The sequence below is a fragment of the Diceros bicornis genome, chromosome 2, assembly GCF_020826845.1.
Source record: "Diceros bicornis minor isolate mBicDic1 chromosome 2, mDicBic1.mat.cur, whole genome shotgun sequence".
NCBI classification, from domain to species: domain Eukaryota; kingdom Metazoa; phylum Chordata; class Mammalia; order Perissodactyla; family Rhinocerotidae; genus Diceros; species Diceros bicornis.
In genome coordinates, this window is record NC_080741.1 from 79,160,649 (window position 1) to 79,185,205 (window position 24,557).

The following is a 24,557-nucleotide window of genomic DNA, read 5'->3' on the forward strand; positions in this document are numbered from 1 at the left end:
CTGACTAAAAACATTCATTAACAAAACAGAATTTTCTAGTTTACTGGATAAATATACCAGAAGAAATTGCAGAATAATGTTAGGTTGCCAAGCAACCACAGCTCTACTCCCTCTCGTTTGTGATCAATCCAACTCATTCATCAAGCTTCTTATCCCAGTGCGAGAGAATTCCAACCAATTTGTTTCTTCGGAAAATTATAGTGACTTTCGGTAACACAATAACACTTTTATTCTCAGAAGATAAACTTGGATGTTCTCTTGATCAAAGGGATGTGTTAATTCATTATTCTCTACATGATGCTAATGAGAAAGCTATAATTAACTAACTATACTATTGCAACACACATAAAATAAACTGTAGTAATTAGTAATGTTTAAGGTGTTAACCAGCCTCCAAAATTAGAAAATACAGAATCTTTCCTCCAATAAAGATGAAGAGAAAGGAGAAAGCACCATATCTAATTAAATTGAGAATTGTTTCCATCCCCCTCCTCCGCTCAAGGGAGAGTGGGAGGCATGTGACTGCCAAAATGTGAGAGATTTCACTTTAACAGCAGAGAAAATGGCTCAATGCCAATTCTACTTGTAGGTAGACATAAAATGCTGGCGAATAATGTACTCTTTTCTTTGAAAGAACGCTTAGCACAATACTTTTCCAGGAATGAATAGAAAGAATATTATGCTTTCACTCATTAGCTGTGTTAACTTAGCATATTGTATGTAAATCACCATAATAATTGCATTCTCTTCAGACTGAATTAGTTAGTTAGAATGAAGCTGTAATCAAAATGTTCATAATTGAAAATATAGTATTCTCGGTCTCGATTTGAAAAAATAACAAGGAACACTGATTGAATCAGATAATATAGCACATCACTGCAAACAGCCTTAGTATAGAGACAAGTGGGTCCTCAAGATTATACCTTTACATGTCAATTAGCTCCCCAAATTCAGGACTCGACACTCCCACTCTGTCATCGTTTTCTTCTGTCACCCTTTGTCTTTGGCCTACCTTAAGCCTTCCATCTGCATTATTGCTTAGATTTTTAGAGAAAATACAAAATAGTGCAAAGCTAAATTTTTGTTTCTAAAATACATTAGACTCTGTGGCACTGTTGGCTGTCATAAATCAAAGGGCAAAATAATTTCCAATAAATGAAACATTTAATGCCAATGCTCCTGGGAAACAATATGTAAATGATCACACGAATTTCAAGCAAGCTGTCACACTAATTCCTCAAGGTACCTTTTAAAGATGACATATTCACTGTGAAGAAGGGGGTGTTGTCACGCACAAGTCAAACTTGAGGCAATACTCTGCTATCTGAATTGATACTCACAGAGCTTCCTGACACTTATTCCTGCAAATCTGACACCGTTAGCCCCCTCTATTACTTAATTTTCCTTTATGAGATAAAGACTAGTAGAATCTTAAATCAGTCTTGATCGTTACTCTTTTTTAATTCTCCATAAAAATGAATCAGCCTACAGAATCAGCCTAATTATTTTAACAAAGCAATGTTGGATCAAACAGCCTCCTGTGTTCAAAGATTTCAGAAGTAACACTATAAAATCAAGCTTCTATCCAGCAAATATTTTCCTAGGTGAGGTCTATTTTGTAAAAATCACAAGGAGCTTTGTGATGGTGACATCTGTCTGGTTTTACTTGCTTCAGATCCACCAAGACACGCCTATATTTTGATAAGCAAATGATTTTTAAAATTTTATTTAAAATCAGTTCATTTAATGGGAGGAATTAACTTAAAGGTAATAAATAGATTATATGCAACATCAAATCCTATCAGACCTGCAATTAGTTCCCTGGGGTGTATAGTTTGCTTATCACCAGGTAAACTGGAGCATCTATATAACCATGAGATAGCAATAAACATCTACAGCCTTTTCTTTAAAGGAAAGGACCCATAAGTATATATGCAACAGAGAACAATCTGGAAAACATATATTAGTCATCATAGTCCTGCACTTCTGCAGTGAAGTGGGTACAAACATGTCCCCAAAGAGATTTCTAATGAACTGCCATAGCCAGTACTCACACGTGCCCAGAAATAACCATTTGTCTCCATTTATTCATGGACAATACTCAGGAGCTTGCAAGCAATGATTATACACTATGCTCTGCCATTACTGGAGGTAAATCCACTGTAGCACTTAAGGCCATAAAATGGAAAGGTGGGTTATACACTAGATTCTAGAATCAAGTTAAACCATCAAAGCCACAAGGTGGTCCATCACAAAGAGACTGAAATTAGGACAAATCCAACTGCAACATCAGCATGTCAACGAGGAAACACAAAGTCTTACATACAAAGTCAGAGAATAAACTTATTTTTTTCTGTCACTAAAAGTTTCCCCAAATAGCATTCTAAACTTCTCTCTTCATCAATATACTGACAAGCCAACCTGACCAGCAGTTCAGTTTATATCTTCCAATCTGCTGCAATCCAGAGCTTTGTAGGAGTTGGACTGGGCAGTAATATTAATTGATATTTCCTAAAATTAGAAAAAGCTGCAGAGAAATGAGAATGCACCGAATCTAATTAAATTGAGGATTAATTAATAATAACTGTAACACCATCAGCCACTATAACTTTTGAATGTTTACTATGCATCAGACAAGGGGCTAAACTGTCTATTTGGATTATCTCATTCCAGCTGTACAACGACCCAATAAGGAAGGTATTGATATTATCCCTATTATTTAAAAGGGGGAACTGAGGCACAGAGTAGTTAAATGGCTCGTCCAAAATCACACATCACAGAGACCTTGGAGCTGGAATTCGAACCCACGTGAGCACCCAGGGAGACTCTGCCTTGAAAGAGCCCAGGTGGCTCACCAGTTGCCCACCTCCGCGCGCACGCGCAATTCCTCGCCCTCGCCCCCGCCCCCGCCCCGGGCGTCCCAGCGAGCGCGCAGTCGCCCACGCGCGTGCCCGGCGGCCACTTGCCGGCTTGGGGGCTCCTCCGCCGCTCCCGCGGGCCGGGCTGAGCCCCAGCGCCCCTCGCTGAGTGTTGAGCCGGGGGCTCCCTCCCCGCCGCGCCGCCCTGCTGTGCAACTACACACCTGTGCTCAGCCACTGGCCTCCCAACGCTTCCCCTGCCCGCCTTCCCGGTTGACAGCCCAACCACCACCCTGCGCTCACCCCAGGGCGCGGCTCCGGGCGTGGGTACCTGGGCCGGCGCGGCCGCGGCTTCTCTGACCCCCGGGTTTTCGCAGGAATTCCTCAGCCCTGCCCCTGACTGAGAAAGTGTGGCTCCCGGCGAGCAAGAGGAGTGGGAATGAAGGGGATGGCGTTCCCCAGCCTCCCGGCTCCAATCCCTGCTCTCCAAATTAATCACTTTCTCCCTGCTCCCTCCCCACGCACACTCGCACTCAAAAAAAAAAAAGAGAGAGAGAGAGGCACAAAGAGGAAGAAGGGACCATCCGTGACTGGCATCTCTAGCTCCCCCAGCTCGGCTACCAGGGAGCCATGGCAACCAGGACCCCAGCCTGCCCTCTCGCCCCCACGGCGGTCTGCGGAGGTGGAGCTCCTAGCCCTCCCCGTTTTCTCGCCCCCTCAACCCTGCGGTCCACAGATCCCTTATTTCAAGCCGGCTACCCGTAGGGAACCCCCCTGGGATCTGGAATCCTCTCCTGAGAGTGGCAGCAAGACAGGGGCGGGGGTCAGGGGAGGGAACCGAGCCCTACGACCCAAGAGATGGTCTGGGGCAGGGAGGAGTGAAGCCAGGACTGACCCCAAACCCAGCTGGACCCCGGACCCCCCACTCGAGAGAGGGCTGGAACCTTCAGGAGGGTCTGGAATCCTCTCCAGAAAGTAGGGAGGGGTAGGGGTAAGGGAGGTTGGAGGAAAGACAAGAGAGTTTAACGTACCAGTGACCTGGAGGAGAAAGTGGGTGCTGGAGGATTCGAGGACCCCGTTTACTCCATCCGACTGACCTGGAGCTGTCTCAACCCAGGCTCAGCCACCAGGGGGCGGGGCTGGGAAGGGGGGGTGTCTCCTCTCGGGTTAGGGCTGAGGGACCTCGCACCCCCCCCCCCCCACTTTGGGCAAGAATGGAGCCCTGATTGCGCACCATTTCCTGTCCACAATGGGATTGATCCCTGTCCCCCCCCCCACCCCCAGGAGCAAACCCTTAATCTTCCCTACATCTCGCCCAAAGAGTTGGCCACCGGTGAGTTGGATCTTCCCCCAGGGCTAGTAAGACAGATGCAAACTGCCCCCACCTCTGACACACCTGAGTCGCCTCTGACACCAGATCCGTTCGGTACCTTCCCTTGGAGAAACTTCTCCCCCAAGCTGGCTTGGAGCGGGAGAAGGACGTGAGGGTCCAGCAGCTCCGCGCGAATCCAAGCGAGTTTCTTGCCGGCCGCTCCCGGCTGATCCGCAGGCGAGTCTGCCCGCGGAGAAGCCGCCGGGCCCCTCCCGCCGCTGGCACCGGCCGCGAGGACGCAGGACCTGTTCTGGCGTGCGCTCGCATCCACGCCCTCCTGGCAGACGCTGGCTCGCGCCTCTCCTCTCTTCCTCGGTTCTGCTCCGCCACCCCTCGCCCACACGGCTTATTTTCCCTCCCTTTGCACACTCCCATGGGACAGGGAGAGTTACAGGCTTAAGACTTTTATTTCATGGTACAAAGCAAGGGACGAAGCCAAAACTTTGCTCGTCGTTTTCAACATCTACGGTGAAAAGAGGTAGAATCGCTGCCCCTTTTATCCACAAAAGACAGATTTTAAAGACACCCGTCCCCCTCCCGATGATTCCATCCAGTGCATATTCCAGAAACGGGTCGCCAGTCTGGTTCCCCCATTATGGCATGTTGGAGGGGTGTGATGCCATAGACCTATTAAAAATATTCTTTTTGCTTTCCTTCCTCATTTAGAGGCATGGTGGGGCTTGCTATTTAATTTACAAAAGAAGCTACTACCATAAGCTGCCAAATTATTACGTACATAAATTGAGGCACCTTCCACTGTTCCCATTTTTAAAAATTTTGTCTTAATACTTATGGTCTATAATTTTACCATAGTGTTCCCTAATGTTTTTCCTATCTATTCTGTATTAATTCACTATGATAGAGTAGAAGAAAGCTCTGCGTGCTTATTTCCAATGCAATAGGCCATTTCTGATGCATTATCAGTTCCAGCCTAGGATTCCAAAATTAATATGGGAAAGTTACAGGCACTTATACAGGCAGTATAAGTGATTTATATACCCCTTTCATTGTTTTCCCATCATGATCATATTTTCCAAAATTTTCACACAATACCACTTTAAAAAAATCCTGTTGAATTTAAGTCCTCTTTGATGGTAAGAGAATCGTTGACTGCTAATTTTTACTCCACTAAGGCAGTGAGCTTGACCTTACAGTCTGGTTTTGTTCTCATCTAGTGCATTGAACAATGAGAACATTTAGAGCTGTGAGCTACCCTCAGAGTTGGATGCCACTATAGTGAGCGGCAAGAGGGAAGGCAACTCAGGATTCTGCTTCAGAAGCAACTGAATAAAATATTTTGAAAATGAATAAGTGGACTTTTAATTTTTAATAATTGCTAACCTTGCAGCCCCGATTCTATCAGCTCATGTGTGGGCACGGTTCTTACTGACTGCGTTGCAAATTGCAAATGCAAGTGAGGGCAGGATTTGTACTGAGTTTAAATTGTACTGCTAGAGTAATTTCTTTGCCCGAGGCATCATTATTCACGTGGCATGTTTTCTAAAGTAGAAACAAAGATAGACTATTGAATAAAATTCCAACAGGGAAAATACCGTGCCTGTAGGAAAACATTTCCAGGGTCAAGGAGACACAAAGCCAAGTTGGTCTCAGGAGTTGACTACCTTCTGGGCAAACATCCCCTGAGCAAAAGACTCAGAACTCCATCCTGGCTAGACCAACAGAGTCCTCTTAAACATAGATCTCTGCTTTTCTCCATGATTTGTTTGCATGACATCAGGATCATTATTAAAATATGTATATTAATTGAGCACCTACTATTTATCAGTCATTGTTCTAGGTGCTAGGGTACAGTGGAAAACTCAATAGACACTGCCTGTTGCTTCTTTTTAAATCTAATATTCAAAAATATTTTAGAGGATATACCAAGGTACCATACCTGAAACAAAAGATGAAGTGTCAGTTCTTAAATATGGGGTTTTCTTGAAAGGGAAATAACATACTTCTGAGATTCTAACACTACATATAAATGAGCAAATAGCAGCCCAATAGTAACCGCATAGCTTACTAGGGACAGCCATTAAGTCAGCATATAATCAATACACTTTACCCCAAGCAACTAATTTTGAGAAAGAAGTGAGTGAGAAAAGAAAAGAGTAGATAAGGAAGGAAAGGGGGGCGGGGGGGGTAGGAGGGAAGGCGGGGGGAAGGAAGACAAATGATTAACCCAAAGGACAGTATTTGAGAGAAAGATAAAGTATTTTAGCCAACTAAAGGACATCTTCTTAAAGGAATTCAGAATGGAAGCAGACGACTTAAACTTCCACATCCAAAAAACACCTCATAGCTATTATCTCCAAGGATAGGTTCGTATTTTTAACATATCATCAAGGGCAGGCAACAAATCTAGGCTTTCCCGGCCCAAGGAACTGACAGCTCCACTGTCTCAGCCTCCAGGAAGGCTGGAACCAGAGACCAGAAGGCAGCCTTCAGCCGGAGTGGATGTTTGCTGAAGATCCCTTCTGCTGCTGCTTTGAAAACCCTCTCTTGGCTCCCATTCTCCTGTCTGACACTTTGTTCAGGCCCATTTCCCACTCCACAGACAACCCTCCCCTATCAGGCATCACACAGTTGCACATAGGTGCTAGAGAAAGACTACATTCTTATGTCACATGGAAATCGGGTTGCATTAGCTTTGAAAGGTGTGAATTTCTCTCTCACAATTGAGGAAGGCCAGGTAAAATAAAAATACAACTATCAAACCACAAATGAAGGGGAGAAAGGGATTCCTTCATGAAGAGAAGCAGAAGGTGAGAGAGAGAGCCCAGTCATCTGGAAAAAAGAGAAAAGGTATTAAAAGCTGGGGTCTTTTTCAGCTTTTACTGCTGATTTACTGCCTACCCCCAGGCTGAACCATCATTTGGTATCATTCCCAGAGCTGGGGCCATTGGAGGAGTATATTGCCTTTTGACAAAGCCGAGGAGCTAGTGATATGGCATCATTCCTAGAAAAATTGTTTAGCAGAAGAGCTGTAGTTTTGGAAATGGCATTTCAGTCTAGCAGTTCCGAATAGTTGCAGATCGACAGCGGTTTTCTGGCAAGCTGCTGTAATAAAGGAAGGCAGGATGTTCCACTGGGGGAGAGGCCCTCAAAGGCAACTTTGGAAGTACAAAGCAGCCACCTTCAGTTTAGACATTAATAAAGCTAAAGAAGACCATATTAACTCTGCAGAGTTAAAACTGACAGAGTCGATACGCTTTTAACTTGTCTTTTAATACAAGAACAAAAGGACATGTATTAAACATCAAAAGGCAATAATTCTGGAACAAATAAACAGGTAAAATCTTGTATTTCATGCCATGGATCATTAATATGTGTGATTCAGCCTTAAGAGGTCATGGAACTAGATAGTTTCACTGGATTTTAAAAGGGCTAGGTAATTTTATGGCCATTAATAACATTATGCTTACATAGCTAAGATAATGCTAAGTTTATCAAATCTCATGCTTTAAGGCATCTGTTGATTACTGGTGAAGATCTGAAAGATTTCCTGTCCTCCAGTCAGAAATGTCCAGCTACCTCTTGTGGCTAGCTTCCTCTCCTATTGGTGGTTTGCTCCAAAGTGCTATGCAGCCAAGTCTTATCTCAAAGACCTGAGAACTGGTTTATAGGATGAATTCATATTTGTTGGAAAAAGTCCTGGTATTTTTGGAGGATGGGAATTTCATCTAAATGTCTCCATTTCCAATATAATGCAAAATCTTTTCAATCTGGAAGGGACCTCAGATAACATATTCTCCTACAGCTTCCTTATATCCTTGAGGAGGGTAAGGTTCAGAAATTTTCTCAAGGTTGTACAACTGGTTAGCTGCCTAGAATATATTGAAAATCTCCTAGTTCTTAAGCTTGCATCATTTTAAATGTGACAAACCACTGCCATCTTGGAAGATAATTTTATTTATTCCAATTCTGCTACAGCAAACAATAATGTTGAATAGTGAGACATTGAGTGATACCAGAAGAATAAGGGCTGATCTTTCCAGAGACAAATAGACAAAATGAAGGTCTTAGTTTATTGTTTTCTTCTGTCTATTTTGTCCTATTGATTTTGGAAATAGGTTTTCCCACTCTCAGTACAAAGGAAATATGTTAGAGAAAAAGGAGAGTCTGAGTAGGTCTCATTAATGTAAGAGCTTATGGCAGGCTGCTGGTTGGTCCCCTCCCTCCCTGTGCCCTGGCCAGTCTGTTCTTTTTTTTTTCCTGGGCACAGCCACCTACCTGAAGACTATATTTCCCAGTCTCCGTTATGACCAAGTTTGGCTTCAAGGCTAAGTTCTCACCAAAGGGATGAGATGAGAAATGCTATTGGCAACTTCCAGGTCGTTTACTTAAAGATAATCTAGAGTCACTCCCCTTTTTCCATCTAACTAGCCTGTAATGGTGAAAGCCACAATGTTGAGGATGACAAAAAAAACCCTCATTATCCTGAGTCCCTGGATAACTCTATGGATCAGAGTCCACTTACTACCACAAAGATCTGAACTTCTCTCTTCTTTGAGCCAATGTCTTTGGGGTCTCTCTGTTATAACTGGTCGTTCCCTTAACTAACACAATTGTAATCTTTATCAGAACAATTTCAGAATAGTCAAGAAAAATAAGAGTGAAAGCTACAGTGCATATCTGTTGTTTTTTGTTTGCCCAGCATTTATCTACATTTGTACAGCTCAACCAACCCTAGGGAATAACATCTGTTAATGTGTCTGAGTTGAGGCTAGTTCCAGTGCTCCCTATCTACCATATGGTCCAGGAATGTGACATAGGCAAGACCAACCAATATTTTCCATCTCTCTTTCTGTGGTGATCAGAGTAATGAAAAGCATCAGACTCAAAAGGAGCCAATGAGAGACCTACATTGGATTTATGCTTGAGCTATCGGGGGAAAAACAGGATTGCTCAGCAGGTATGATGTAAGCTAGAAGAAGCTGGCTGCTTCTTATCACTGCTTAGAAAGAGCATGCCTGAGAATAAAGCCGCCATAGGGAAAAGAAAAGGAGAGAGCTAGATATCTGATACTCTTATTTGAAGACCTATGATCTTCAAATAAGCTGAAAATCTATTGTTTATTAAAAGCTGAAATTGGAATACATCTTGACTCTGTAGCCAGGTGAGGGAAAAAAATTTTTAACATAAAATGGTTTGAATTGGTTTCCTGTTTCTTGTGATCTAAATCATGTTTATTCACTATAGATTCCTAAATAAGATTATTCTCTTGGGATAGGTGGTTTAGGAAAAGGGACGTGCATGGCAAAAAGTCTTCCTTTCATGAGATAACCCATGTGATTGGTGGTGACTCCCTGAAATATTGTGTCCAAAGGATTCCAACCTTGTAGCTGAGTTCAGCAGGAAAGGACAAAGTGATCGATTAATGAGGCCTGTCATTGATATTATACAGAAATGATTCTCACGTGTTAGGTATTTGCCTTCCTTGTTTTAAGGCATCCTTAGTTTAAAGCTTGACGTAAATCTAGACATATGTGGGAGTTTTATTTTTTAATTGTGATATTATGGTTTTGGGGGGCCATATTTTTAGCAGTTTTAAAAAGAGCCATGGACCAATTAGTCCTCTCCATGCAGTGTTTAGGGACCATAATTCATGCTTTCAATTGACTTTTTTCCTGCAAAATAAACAAATTAATTAGTAGACATGCATTTAAATCACAAATTGCAAGTATGTGATATACTCTGTTCACACAAACCATAACTCAATTATTTACAGGCATCACATTGGATTTATTTTCTTTCTGGGGTTAAATGAGACTTATTAATCTATGTTTTCATGTTGTGTTTCAGAATATGGTAAACAGACAAACCCAATAAGCCATTCAAAACTCCATGCCACAGTACAATAAACCCACAGCAAGGGTGCCAGATCTCCTGCTTGTATTGACAAGACAGATTTACGTTATCTTATAGGCATTAGTTCCTCTATCTTCTGCCATATCTTCTGTGCTTCTCAGGAGGGTAGTTTTTTGCCAGCTCATACTAAAATATTTAGGGGCACATAACCAGGCATGAGTTTTACATAACACTTATATTGTCCGTATATAGTGTTTCCTCCAAACAGGCAAAATTTATTGGTTCATAATCCTTTTCCTATAGCTCAGTCCATCCACGCTAATATAAATGCGAAACAAGTTTGCATAATTTCCTCTCTTGCATATAGAAGCCATCTTAAAAGTTCCCTAAAATTAAGTAGATTTTAATGTCTCAAATATGAATAAAGGAGGAAGTTTGACGATAAATGTCTTAAATGTTCTGATACAGTTATCTGACAAAGAAATATAGAAGTTAACAAGCATAATGAATATATTTAATGTAGATAATAATGAATGAACACAGAAAAAATCAAATTAAATAACTTGATAATATTTTTTGCCAATGAAAAAATAGCAACGCTTGAATATAATTGCATTACCCAGTTTTAGGATGGATGCCATTTTAGACACTGTTAATGAATGCAACCATTTTAGGGAAAAATAATTACACCATATATTATTATATTACAGTTAAATAATAAAATTAGCAATTATATTCAAGAAGTTTAAAGATATCCATAAATTTGAGCCCAAGCATTTCACTTCTAAGACTCTATTTAATGTAAATAACCTGAAATACAAATAACTATATATGCCCATAGATATTCAATGATAAAATTAATTATAGATACATAAGAACATAATTACTAGTTTGAATCATATGAAAATGTCACTATTTGACCTCTTCTGACCTGCAGAAATAGCAATTTCACACTGTTCAACCTAATAAATTATTCTGTAACCCTGTGATGAAACAGTCTAAAATTCTGTTTTCAAAGACTTATAATATGAGAAATTCTTTCCAGTGTAAAGTTATGAACTTCTAGTAATGGTTCTTTTCAGGACCAACCCTCCTGCAGCTAAAACCTATAAAATACATACAAAATATGATACTTGAAAGCACTGGAAAGTGACCCAAAACAGGCAGATACTGGAGAGGGTGTGCGCCTGGAAGAAGGGGATCACACTGGGTGAGCTTCCTGTTTTACAGCTTTGAGCTGGAGGGCAGGAACCAGTCTGTTTATGCTTAGTGGATAAAATAAGGAGAGAAAACTTGCAGACTTACCGCCTTGAAGAAACAGAAGACAGAGTTTGTGCAACCAGACCAACTAGAAATTGAGAGGAACAATCCCATCAAGGAGAGAGCCAGAGAGAGGGAGCCTCAGATTCTGTGTATAAATGCTACCCGATCTCTGGCAATCCTCTGAAATATGCATTAGTAGGACAATCTCCAAACAGCTCTGCTGAGGCTAAAAAAACTGAACTGAGATTTCAACCATCCACTGTAAAAGAGACTGTAGTTTGATTTCAGCTACACTTACTGCCTGCTAAGAAAAATCGAAATCAATATTATTTGGAGAACATAAAGGAATCCAGAATCTCTACAAACCCCAGAAAACAATCCAGGATGACTCAACATATGATATAACATGTGTGCTCTGTACCCAAAGAGAAGACAGTGGAGATCAACTGTGAGATGTCCCAGGCATTGGACTTGGTGGGCAGGGAATTTAGGGCACAAGTATAATTATGCTCAAAGAAATAAAAGAAGATATTCTCAAAATGGATATAGAAGAAGGAAACCTAGACAGAGAAATAGAATCTCTAAAAAAAGAACCAAAAGGACATTCTAGACTTGAAAAAAATATAATATCCAAAATTTAACAATTCAATTAGCTTAGCAGCAGTTTGGAAGTAACAGAGAAAAGAGTGAGTGAACTTGAAGCTAGATCAATAGAAATTTTCCAACCTAAAAAACAGCAAAAAGATTGGGGGGAGAAAATGAATACAGCCTCAAAATATTTAAAATGTGTGTAATTGGAGTCCCCAAAGAAGAGAGAAAGATGGGACATAAAAATATATTTGAAGGAATAATGGCAGAAAAATTACCAAATCTGGTAAAAGTCAGAAATGTATAGATTCAAGGATCTCAGCAAATCTTCAGAAGGATAAGTACAAAGAAAGCGCCACCTACATGCACAATAATCAAGCTGTTAAAAAACAAAGATAAAAAGAATACCTTGAAAGAAGACAGAGAGAAAAACAGCACATTATATACAAGTGAATAGCAAGTTTACAGTGTTGAAAGAAGAAAAATCAACCTAGAATTCTAGATCCCGTGAAAATATTCTCCAAGTTTGAAGGCCAAGTAAAGATAGTTCCAGACAAAAGAAAAGTAAAATGCGTTATTGCCATCAGAGCTGCACTACAAGAAACACTAAAAGAAGTTCTTAAGGCTGAAAGGAAATGATACAGGATGAAACTCAGATCTTTAGAAAGAAATAACGAGTGCTGGAAATGGTAAATATGTAGGTAAATATAAAAGACTATTTTTCTTTTAGTTTACTTAAAGAATATTTAAACCAAAAAGGCCTAGCTCTTGCTTCCAATAAAACTGGGACAATTCCTCGAACTCAAGAGAAAATGCACATTATCACACATACATAAAAATATCAATTTATATATGAGGGTGTTTCTATAATCTATATTTCCTGAATACAAATTTAGCATCTTTCATAATGTCGATTTCATCCAGTGTTTTATTATTAGCACAACTATAGAAGCCTGCAGAGATTTTGCAGAAAGATCAGCCCAATTAGATAAAAATGAGAATCCTCTTTTCAGATCTAAATTTTGCATCATTACCTCTCTAGGAAGAGAACATTAAATTATGATTTAGTCACAGGGCTCTTTACTGATTAGAATACAGAACACTTAACCATTTGCATTTGAAAACAAACTGAAATAAATATAGCTAGTCCACTTTAAAATAAAGTAAAAGAACTTAAAATTTATCTAAATTTGAATGAATTGCTTAAGAGGAAGTACAAAACAGCTCTCTGCCCAGCATAATGTGTTTTTTCTATTATGCATGTCCAAAGGAAAACTGTTAGTAGTGGAAACAGCTAGGACTGACTAATTGATAAGTATCCTACACACAAGGTGATTAATAACAATTCTTGTATGTCCCACATTTTTTCTTTGCTTTAGCCAGTGAAAGATACATTGGGGGCAGCTCGTTTTTGATTCTCAAAATTAGCCTGATGATTATGCGAGGACCAGGCACAATTATTATGAACCAAGAAAAGGTTTCTCTTAGGTTATTTCATCCAATATCATATCATATCTGTTCTTTCATGCAATGTTGAATATCATGCACAGAATAATGATGATATTTTTAATTTTTCATAATGACCTAATAACCAGAAATTGTAAAAGCATAATGCATTTTTGTGAGTTTTCAAGGCATTGATAAGAGTTATCAGTCCAGTTAAAAGAGAGAACAAGACGGAATAAATAAAAGTAAGTTTGTTTTATACTCCTAAACTTTTTTCTTTATGAAGTAAATATTTGGAGAATGCTATGCTTTTTAATAACACATAAAAATACCACAAATCTAATGTACATACAGAAAACACAATTTTCCATTAAATGCTACTCAAATACAATCGAAATAAAGTTTTTATCAACTGATATTATCTGGCAGCCTAGTTATGTCTTTAATTCACATACAGACTCCAAAATTTAGACATAGTAAAAATCTAAAATGCTCACTAGGATACCCAGTGAAGTATGATAATAAGCTTTTGAAAAACTTAAACTGTTATTGAAATAGTTTTCATTTTTATAATAAGTTCATATATTTACTACGGGTAAATTACAAAGCCTTACTGACCAATTCTTACTCAAATGATTTAAATATCAAATTCTGGTGCCAGATTTTGAAGGTGATAGCTGGCACTTCACTTCTTTAAAAGTTTGTGACTAAAGCAAGGCATATGTTCCACACTTGATGAATTACACACATCCATTATAAGATCGAGAAAAGAAAGGCATTCCCATGCCAACCTTCAAACCCTCAACAAGAATTTATTCAAGCCATAGCTCTACACCGATGACAGCGCAAACCACCATAAAATGGGGACTTGACCAAAGGAATTGTTTATTGAAGGGTCAGAAGAGGTTTCCCGTAAAATGCTGTAGAAGCCCGACTGTTTTGTTCTATTTTATACTTACCGTAATAAACTCCTATCCTTTAAGTTATAGTTTTCTCACCATCATGTGATCTAGGATGCAAGGTGAAACAGCCCTTGTTAGAATTATCTCAAAGAGGGAAAATAAAATATGTTCTTTGAAATAATGACTGTGGTTTTGTTCATATCCTTTGGCAAATGAATGAGCCTCCTTGGGAATTGGAAGTTAAATGGGATTCTCATCGTGGGGAGCATCACCTATTTTGTACTTACTACTGTCTGTAGGTGTAATCTTGTATATTTGTTGAAGATGGATGACTTTGTTTTTGCTCTTGATTCCCAAGAGACTGAACTTCAGTAAAAGGATACAGAAAGTGTTGTTGAATGGGGCAACTATAGTGCATATTACAGTCAGAAAAGTGGATAGTAAAGTCAGAAAAATAACAAGCCTAAAATATGAGCAAACATTGTTTCCCTAACTACACAGAAGTAACGGGGAGAGAGAAAAAGAAAAAAATATAAATCACATAATGCATACTAAAAAATGCTTCATCTAGAAAACAAATTTTTATACCTTTCTTTTACCTTCCTTGAGAAATAAATAGCCTTATCAAGAAAATATGTGGTATTCCGGGGTCATCGTGTTAAAGTGAACTTAAAAAGAAGGTCATTAAGAGTTTAAAAGGGAATTGGAAAATAAACACGCACACAGTTGACAAACAGATGCATTTTGTGAACTTCAGACTTTGCAAGTATTTCTTGGGCCCTGCAAGTGAAGGATCAGGCCAAACTGTATTAATGATACCACTGTTCATATAGATTATCTTAGGAGAAAGGAATCACTTGTAATGCCACCTGAATCATCATCCAATACATACATACATACATAAATACATGCATAATCTGCATATGGTAGCATAAAACATGGTACCTCTCCTTGAACCAGAATAATTAATTTTCTAATATTTGGAATTAATGGAGCTTTAGAATGTTTTAAAATTTCCTCTGTGATTAAGGCAGTAAGGTTGAGAATGGCAAAGACCACCTTGAATACCTTAAGGAAGCAGTACTTCCTGTCTGTATCTAAAGTTGGAGAGATTCACTGCCATCATAACAGCCTAATCCTTACCAAGTGGTGTCCTGTGGAGATTTTCAGAGTGTGCCATAATAGGAATCTTTTTCATCTCGAACGTAGCTCTGATAACAGTACTACTTGCAGGATACTCAGGAAATGAATAGAAGTGGAACATACTGCTATGGGCTGGAAAGCACAGGCAGGATCCTCACCTCTCTGCCAGGCCAACGCCAAGGCTCCAAACACAAGGAGTTCTTTCCTAGTACAGGTACATGCAACTCATGCCAGGTAAAATGCCTTCCCTAAGGCAGATTTGTCTTCCCTCCATGCATCAATGTGGTTACAGCCTAACTCTTCCAAATAGCCATTTCATTAAGGCCCTCAGTAAATACTAGCTTGGCACAGTAGCTGGCCAAGTTACGAAACAAATGTATTTTATTCTGAGAGGTAAACTATTTTAAATAGCTCCTTGGACTTTATAATCATAGTTTTTGATCAAAACAAAACCACCAAAGTAGAGCCAAATAAGATGTTTCCATTTAAATTAAATGGTTTATTCTCATGATGGAGAAAACAGTGGTGATGTTCATATATCAGCAGAATTCAGCAGAATAATCAAGTTCTTAATCATCGTGAAGACTGTATCTCAGAATCGTAATCAGTTGATTTTGTACTTTAATTTTACAGCAGTGGAGATGACTTGGCTGATATCTGTAGACTTTTCATCTTGTAACAAAGCACCACACACATTTTTAACCATAAATTAGGCTTGATTTAATGGTATGGAATATAACCATGGAATAAAATGACGAAATGAATATATCTTCATAAAATTAAGTGATCCCAAAATTCCTAAATCATTTGCTTCAATCAAAGAAGTTATATTTCAATAAATGACCAAGTATTTACTGAATACCTATTATGTACCAAAAATAAGAACCCTGAAACAAGACATAGTTCATTCTTATCCCACTTGGGACAATGCAATATGTAAATGAAAAAAATATATATAATTGGCCTTAATAGAGGTCAGGCTAGATATGCATACAGGAATAAGGGGATCTTTATAAGATTTTAAGTTGTTTTAAAACATTGATCCCATCAAATATTATTCCTCTACTGAAAAATCTAAAATGTCTGCACATTGTGAAGAGGAGAAATTCCACCTGTCTTGTCTTATTATTAGAGGCCATCACCCACCATATTCAGTCTTACCAGCACCACTCACAAACACAAGACCTGTATTTGCATCAGGTGTTTAGTAATCTGGCTCCAGAAGGGTCTCAGCTCACCCCAGTTTTCTTCAAGCACAACTCTAGATGACTCATCTTGGCTTTTAACATGTGTAGCCTTGTCGTAGCAATTTTCCTTTCAGTTTTTAATTAATAATAATAATTACGAAAATAAGAGCTAACATTTATTGAGGGTTTATCATATGTTTGGCACAGTGCTAAGGATTTCATGTGCCACTACCTAATTCATACTCACAAAGCATCTATCAAGTATGGACTATTACTATCCACATTTTACACATGAGGAAATGAGTCGTGGAGAGGTTAAGTCAACTGTCTAAGGTTACAGGGAGTGACGGATCCAAGATAAGACAGTTTCATTCCACAGTATATGCGTGTGATCAAGGTCTAGTGTCCCCCAAGGAGAACATACATTCTAAAAAGCCAGAAATGGACTGATATTTCATGTATGCCTCATAGTGAAGACCACACACTACCTGGTCCATAGTAGGGCCTTAATAATTATTGAATCATTGCATGAATGGATGGATGGGCGGGCACATGGAGAGACACTGGGGTGGAAGTTAATTCAGAGATGAGATCTGAGGTCCTTCTAAAGGAGATGGAGAAAGGAGGGTATTTTGAGAGAAGTGCAGGATTTGAGAACTGAATGAATACGAGGGGAGAAGAAGCAAGAGAGTAGAAAGTGACTTAAAAGTTTTAAGCCTGAGAAACTGAACCAATGGTGGCAAGTTAGAAAGAGAAGTCAAGTTTCAGACCATGTCATCAGTGTGGTTTTGGACGTGCTGTGATATGGCTGAGAGATACTCATGGAACTATCAGATAATAATAAAGTTGCAGATGTGGGATTCTGAAGCATTGAAACTAAGGATTTTGTTTTACATATTTTCAGGGCTGTTGAGAGTTGCTGCTATGAATGGGTCCTCAAGAGTGTGAGTGTGAGGAGAGAAGGTGCAGGAATAAGCAATGTTTACCATCACATTTTAGAAGTCAGAGAAAGAAAGCCATCAAATTATACGAAGACTAAAGTATCAGTAAAGTGAGAGATAAACAGAAAAATACAATGCCACAAACATTACAGCAGAAAAGTATGTCAAGGAAATGGTGTTTAACAATATCAAATGAATGAAAGGCTTTAGGAGCAAAAAAAAAAGTAATTGTTGATTTTAGTGAAATGTTGGTAGAATTACGGCTCTAGAAATCATATTGCATTAAGAATGGGATTATTGAAAAAAAATATTAATCAACTATTCTGAAACTCTTACCAAGTACCAAACACTGAATTTAGCAGTCTACATAGAATAATTCATTTAATCTACACAAAAACAAGCAAACCTATGAGTCTGATACTGTGATTATTCCAACTTTAAGAATGAAGAACTGGGCCCGAGGAAGGCAAAGTGAAGTGCTGAGTCTCAGGGCTAGACAGCAAAAGATGAGGGACTCACTCTTGGATCTGTCTGATTCACACACGCTTTATTGTACAATTTGGCAGATCTGAAAAACGTACTAGAAGAGACAGCAATATCCAAAGAAAGCATTTACGATATAAAGGAGATTGGCCAGTAGAGGTGGACAAAGTGGAGAGGGTAGCTAAAAATAAGGGTGAATACAAGATTCCTCAGGATTTAAGAGATAGTGAAATCAAGAAAGGTTATCTTTACAGGCAAGAAAGAACAACCCTTCCTCTAAAACAATCAAAGCAAGAGAAATTATAACATCTTCTACCTATATTCCACCACTTTCTTGCGCTTGTCACTTTCTCTTTACTTTCATAACCAGCTCAAGTAGTTACCTTGTATTCCAAGGCCAGTTTTCACAAAGTAACTTTGTTCTTATTACACTACAAGTGATACTCCATGTGGTCTGACCAGGTAAATTAGAGCATAGCAAAGCCATAACATGTTACTGCTGGGGAGCCATCTATACTCATTGATCATGCACAATTATCTGAACACAAGACAGAAATTCTTGCAAAATGACAAATTATCCACAATGCTGGATGAAGGGTTGCCAAACCATGGCCTGCAGGCCAAGTCTGGCCTGCCACCTGTTTTTGTAAATAAAGTTTTATTGGAACATAGTCATGCTCATTTGTTTATGCATTTTCTGCATATGCTTTTGTGCTACAATAACAGAGTTGAGTAGTTTCAATGGAGACCATATGGCAACCAAAACCTAAAATATTTACTATCTAGCCCTTTACCGAAAAAGTTTCTCACCCCCTCTCCTGGACCTTTGCGACTGACAGCAAATATTATATTGTTGAGAGTAAATCACAAAATTCAGATAATCTTCTGAATTACCTTGATAGAAATATATCATACAACAAATTAGCTGCCCTTTCCCCCTCTCTGCAAACTAAAAGTTAGCAAGAGCTGAAGACTCAATTTATGAAATATCTTTTCTTCAGGTGAATTCTGGGCAGTGTGTAGAAGGCAAATTAGTCTCTGGGCCCAAAGAGAGGATCTTCGCATTTCCAATGTACTGTCTTAGTTTGACAAAAACAGGTGTGGGCAAAGATGTATGTGGGCTGTGGTAGTGAGTTCTTCAAAATGAAGAAATGCTTACAATGCATTTAGAAAACATGTTGGTGAAAGGCAAATGAGACCTAAATTTAGCTTAAACAGTGGTGAAGTAGATAGAGAGTGATTACGGCTGTTTGTTTTGATGAGGTTAGTAGCTTGGATCACGACCTCTTGAGAAAAATAAGATGGAGTGTTCTAATGGATTTTTCTTAATCTAATGTAGAAACGACATTGAATGATGGTTCCTAATTAGCATCCTCCTCTTCACCTGCATTTGGTGTGACACCCCCCACATTCGCCTTTATATTCTGAGTAATGCAACGCTAAGCCTCAAAAGGCCAGCTCCATCTCTCTGCAATGAGGAAATGAGAATGACAAATTTAAACTGGTTCTGTGCACATGAAGAAAGAGATGTTGCCTCCAATTTCCCACGTGTAACTTAAATTTGTATTACAAGGTCACAGGGACGCTGGACAATGGACACAATGTGACAGATCTATTTCCTTTCAAAATTAAACTATTTCCTCTTGAATCTATTAGTCATCAAATATATAACATTAAAAAACACAGAGCAGAAAAAACGTGGCGGTGGATGTCGATCATTTCAAAGGCTTTTGCAGTAATATCACTCGAGAGTCTATGCATATTAGTTCATCCTCTGTTTAATGATATAAGGAAAGGACGCCAGATTTATTTTCTTCTTATTGCTTAAATATCCTGTTGTCCAACATTCCCTCTGTGAAACAAGAAAAAGTAAAAGACAAAAAGAATAAAATTCTGAAAATCCTTCCTCAATTAAACTAGTGTCTGCTGCCTGACCTTTAGTTCACATAGTCCCTTACTCTGAAGTGTTTAAGTTTTTTCCAGAATTTTTCTAGGGGAAATCTACTAAAGACCTCAGAGAGATACAGATTGTTTGGTGGTGGTTGTTGAGGGGGGAAAGTGTGGGGGCTTGCTGTTTTGACCCATGTTTTAAGGTAACCTCATATCAGGAACTGAATTCAACATTCAGAATCCATTCCAATTCCTTATCTTTAAAACCACCTAGAGCTGGTAATTCAGAAAAGCTGGATGGAGAAACGGAAAACCAGATTCTGATTTCCTCAAGAGAATCAGGCTTATAAATCCCTGATGGATCATGGAAATTAAGCATTTCCCCAAACCAACCTTTTTTTTTTGCCCTAGGATAACCTGATCAAATTTCTTGGCTTCATTTTCTCTATTGGGCTAGCAGTAATGTGACACTGCAGAGGGCCTGTCAGATCTAAAGCCAATTTCAAAGGAAAGCCAATTCCTTAGGGGAAAGGCAGCAATGCAAAGGCAAGATTGTGCTAATAGTTAAATCCCATCTTCAAATGCCACCAACTGTCTTAAGAGAAAATGATATAGTGAAAGAGAACTGACCTGAGGAAAAAAGCAGAAATGAAAGAGAACAGCATAAAATGGAGACAGAGAGGAATCAGTGAAAGAAAGCCCTGAAAAACAAAAGCTCCTGCATGTTTTGGAAAATGTACTAGCCTGGGATCAACAAGCTAAATGCAGACTAGTTCTTCGCAAACTGTTTGGAACATTCTTCATGCTGATTCGTTATGTGAAAGAATTAATTCAAGGTGATATTTCATAACACCTTTAAAACAATTCTAGTCAAACATATACCTTTGCATATATATATATTTACTTAATAATAATAATACAATAATAATATAAATATTTCTATTTATTTACTTCCTTCATACGTCAATTTATAATATTTGTAACTTTAGAGAAAATTCAGCTGAAGTTTTGAGAAGTATTAGCTTTTTTACATTATTCGCTATTACAGATTATTATTGTTACAGATTATATTAAGTATTGGCTATTACAGACTATATCCAAGTATTACATAGACAGATGTTTGGAGAAGAAATTTTTTTATATTACATGAATATGTACGTTGAGTAAAATATTATTATTGAGAAAAGGTATAGAATAGAAATATTACTAAAGATCTCTCATTTATCTGGTAAAATTACCTTTGAATGAAATTTGTAAGATGTGTGAGTATTAATCGAAACAATGGTCATTGTTAACGTGGAAATTACTTAATGGCAAATCATCTTTTTTTTACCTCCAGTGGACATAAATCCAACATAAATTCAAATTAAAATATAGTGACATTCATGTAGAAATTATTAAGAACATTGTTCACTTAGGAAGCCTCTGAACATAGCTTACTTGAGCTTAATTTATTCTGAAATTTGCAAGTAACCAAAGGAAAAATTAAGGTTTATTTTCAGTTGTTTAACGATCCAAGCTATGTAATATGCAGAAGACACAAATCACAATTTCATGCCCGAAGATCCCTTACTTCGTCATGCTTAGCCCAGATTTATCTTTCTTAGTTCCACATGTTTTTTTTTAAGAAGCTCCTGTTTCCTTTGTTTACACTGAATGTGAACATCTAGACTATCTAGTCATGATGGTAGTAACTGTGGATCCTCATTGGTCATTCTGGGTCTTCTAATTAGGTGAAACAGTAGTAATGATTCTAAATTTTCTTCTATCTCAACATCATTTCCATTCTTAACGCATTATGGCTATGCAGATAAAGTCAAGTATTTAATTGAAAAAGAATTCTGGATAATTCAGGCAAGAGAAATCCTGCACATGCTTGTGTGTGTGTGTGTGTGTGTGTGTGTGTGTGAGAGAGAGAGAGAGAGAGAGAGAGAGAGACCCAGTCTTGAATATCAAATTTGTCTTTCAAATTAATCAAATTTGCCAGAGAATTCCTCATTTGATGGCTACATGGTTTAGTGAAAAGTTCATTCAATAATATTTTGATGGCGATGAGAAGAAATAAAGCTCACATTAGTTGTTTGTTTGTTTTTAAGGAAATTTATTGGCTTATGTATTTGGTTGGGGATTCCGATACTGTATCCTGGCTTTCAGGAATGGTTGGATTTATGGACCCAAGCAGTATCCCTTGGCCACTCTCTCTTTCGTCATCCCTAAGAATTTTTTTGCTTGGCTTCCTTTTTTTGTTCAGACATTTCCTATGTGATGAGCAAGATGGCCTCTGCAGCTACAGACCCATAACCTACCATTTTACCATTCCTGGAAGAAAGATGATACCAACAGTAATAACAACAATAATAATAGCCAGCGTTGAGCTATAACATTCACTGAGAACTCACTTTATGCCTGGACATTTCTACATTCTTTAATATTCATTTTCTAATTAAAAGAATTTTATGAAGTATGTATATTATTCTTCATATTTTACAGATGAGGGAAGAGAAAATCTTTTTTGCAAAGTCCATTAGAAAATTTGGGAAATCTCTAATTGATCTGGTTTGCCTGAATGCCTATTCTTGACACAATCTATACCAAAGGCAGGTTTTACATAACAGCTAACTCAGTCTGGTTCAAATTCCACCCTTATAATCAGAGAAAGTGTGCAATATTCTCCAAAGAAGAGAGGAAAGTGTGCTAAAACTGCCAATCCTTTACAGGTAACATTTGATTCAGATCATGTTCCACATCTAAATTTCAATGGCTAATCTAGACTTCAATAAATAAGCATTGACTATCATAACTTAGACATTGTACAGAAGGCATAAAACATAGGAATATAATTTGTACTCTAGGTTTGAGGAGTTAAACAAGTACATAAGAGAAGAATAAGTAAAAACAAATGCAGAGTTATAAGAAAATAGATAGAAACAAAGGACAAATGAAGATTAACAGAGGATGAAAGTGCATGCAACAGAAAAAGTAACAACGATAACAATTATAGTAGCTAATTTTACTGAGACCTATTGTGTGCAGCACACAATTAACCAATGTGGTAAATACTTAGATTTTATGTACATTCCAGAAGAAGAAAGTGAAGCTGAGAGAGAATATATAATTTACTCAAGGTATCATAGCTACAAAATTACTGAGCCTGGATTCCATCCAGGACATCAGACTCGATAATGCTTTCTCACTGATGGCTCTAATTCCTGAATAAAATAGGATTTGGATAGAATTAATTTAATTTAATTCAGGAAAAAAATATACTCTGAACTATCAGGATTCTTTATGTCATATATTTCAATCATTCTTTAATTATCGCCTGCAAATTTGTAATTCCATTTCCAGAAAATGTACACAGACACATTTGAAGTTACATCATAAGTAAAAGAAATTTCTTTAGTATTTTACCTTAAATTCAAAATAGAAGCCCAGAACAGCATTAGTTATAAATCAAACTAATGAACACATTAATAAAATCTAGGTGATACTGCTGCACTCCAGTGTGAAATACAACCCAGATAGTACAGTCATATATCAAAATAAAAATACATTTTACTAAGTTGGTAGGAATGATACTTTTTTTTCATAGCTACTGTTTAAAGAGAGAAGGTCGGCTTTCAGATTGTGGTACGCCTCCTCTAATGTCACATAAAATGTTAAGAACCACCCTTTGAATTTTCAGAGAGGTATCTTTATAGTTTATCACCTCAGTGTTCATTTGGAATCAGTTAGTGCTTTTGCTTTGCAAGGCTGGAGCTGGGAACAAGTCAAGGTCATTCACTTGGCAAGTAAGAACTTGGAAAGGGAGTACCACGTGGAGTGAACTTCAAGAATCAGTCCGGTTCAAATTAAAAGACTGAATAATCGGCTGTGTTAGCACACCATCTCAGAATATACTTTATAACACTTGAAGATTTTACCAACTTAAAAAATTATACCTTTAAAATTTGCTCTCAGGTGGAGTAAAATTGTCTCTGTCTTTGTTTAGGGAGAAATCAATAATGACCTTAATGTTTCAATATTTTAAAGATCATTTTAAATTTGTCTATATGTGTTAGCTTCATAGACATCAAATGAATCCTCTACTACTGTATCCAGCACTGTGATATTTTGCATAATATCTGCAAACCATAAACACAGTCATGGAGACTTTAGGAAGAGCTTATGTGCTAAAAGTCCCCAGGAGATTTATGGCGACCTGTTGATGGTTCTGGCTCTGTATCGACAAGACAGCCAGTCCAATGGGGGAATCTTTTATTTTCCATCCTGTTGTCTGGAGCACTGTCAACTCAGTTTTACAAGGGTGAAAAGAGTAATGTTACCAGAAAGATTCAAAGAAGTTTTGCACCAATTCATTAAAAAGTAAATTTGTAAACACAGAGAGGATATCAAGGTACTGGTAACAGCCAACTATGATTTATCAAAACCAAATCAAGCTAAATAAATCCAATTTATTTTTTTTATATCAAAGAACTGACCCTACAAGTAGGGAAAATTCAGGGAAAATAAGTGCTTTGATTTTTGTTTTGTTTTGAATCTATACTCATAAGAAGTTTTTATTTACAAAATGGTGAAGGATATTCCTTTTGGAATATTAATTCAGAGGAAAAATATATATGCTTGTATGCAAGTATATATATACTTATATATATGGACACATACCACTT

General features: G+C 38.1%; 1 protein-coding gene across 3 annotated transcripts in view; it reads right to left on the reverse strand.

The window, feature by feature from the left end:
• The window catches only part of CHL1 (cell adhesion molecule L1 like), a 223,129-nt gene extending 218,713 nt beyond the window's left edge, over positions 1-4,416 (reverse strand). For 2 of the 3 annotated variants that reach the window (XM_058563615.1, XM_058563596.1), the window contains exon 1: positions 4,255-4,415. The gene's annotated coding sequence lies outside the window, so the exon portion shown is untranslated. Of the gene's footprint in view, positions 1-4,254 lie in introns of all 3 variants that reach the window. The other variant, XM_058563606.1, reaches the window with a different exon arrangement.
• Positions 4,417-24,557: the final 20,141 nt, after the last annotated feature.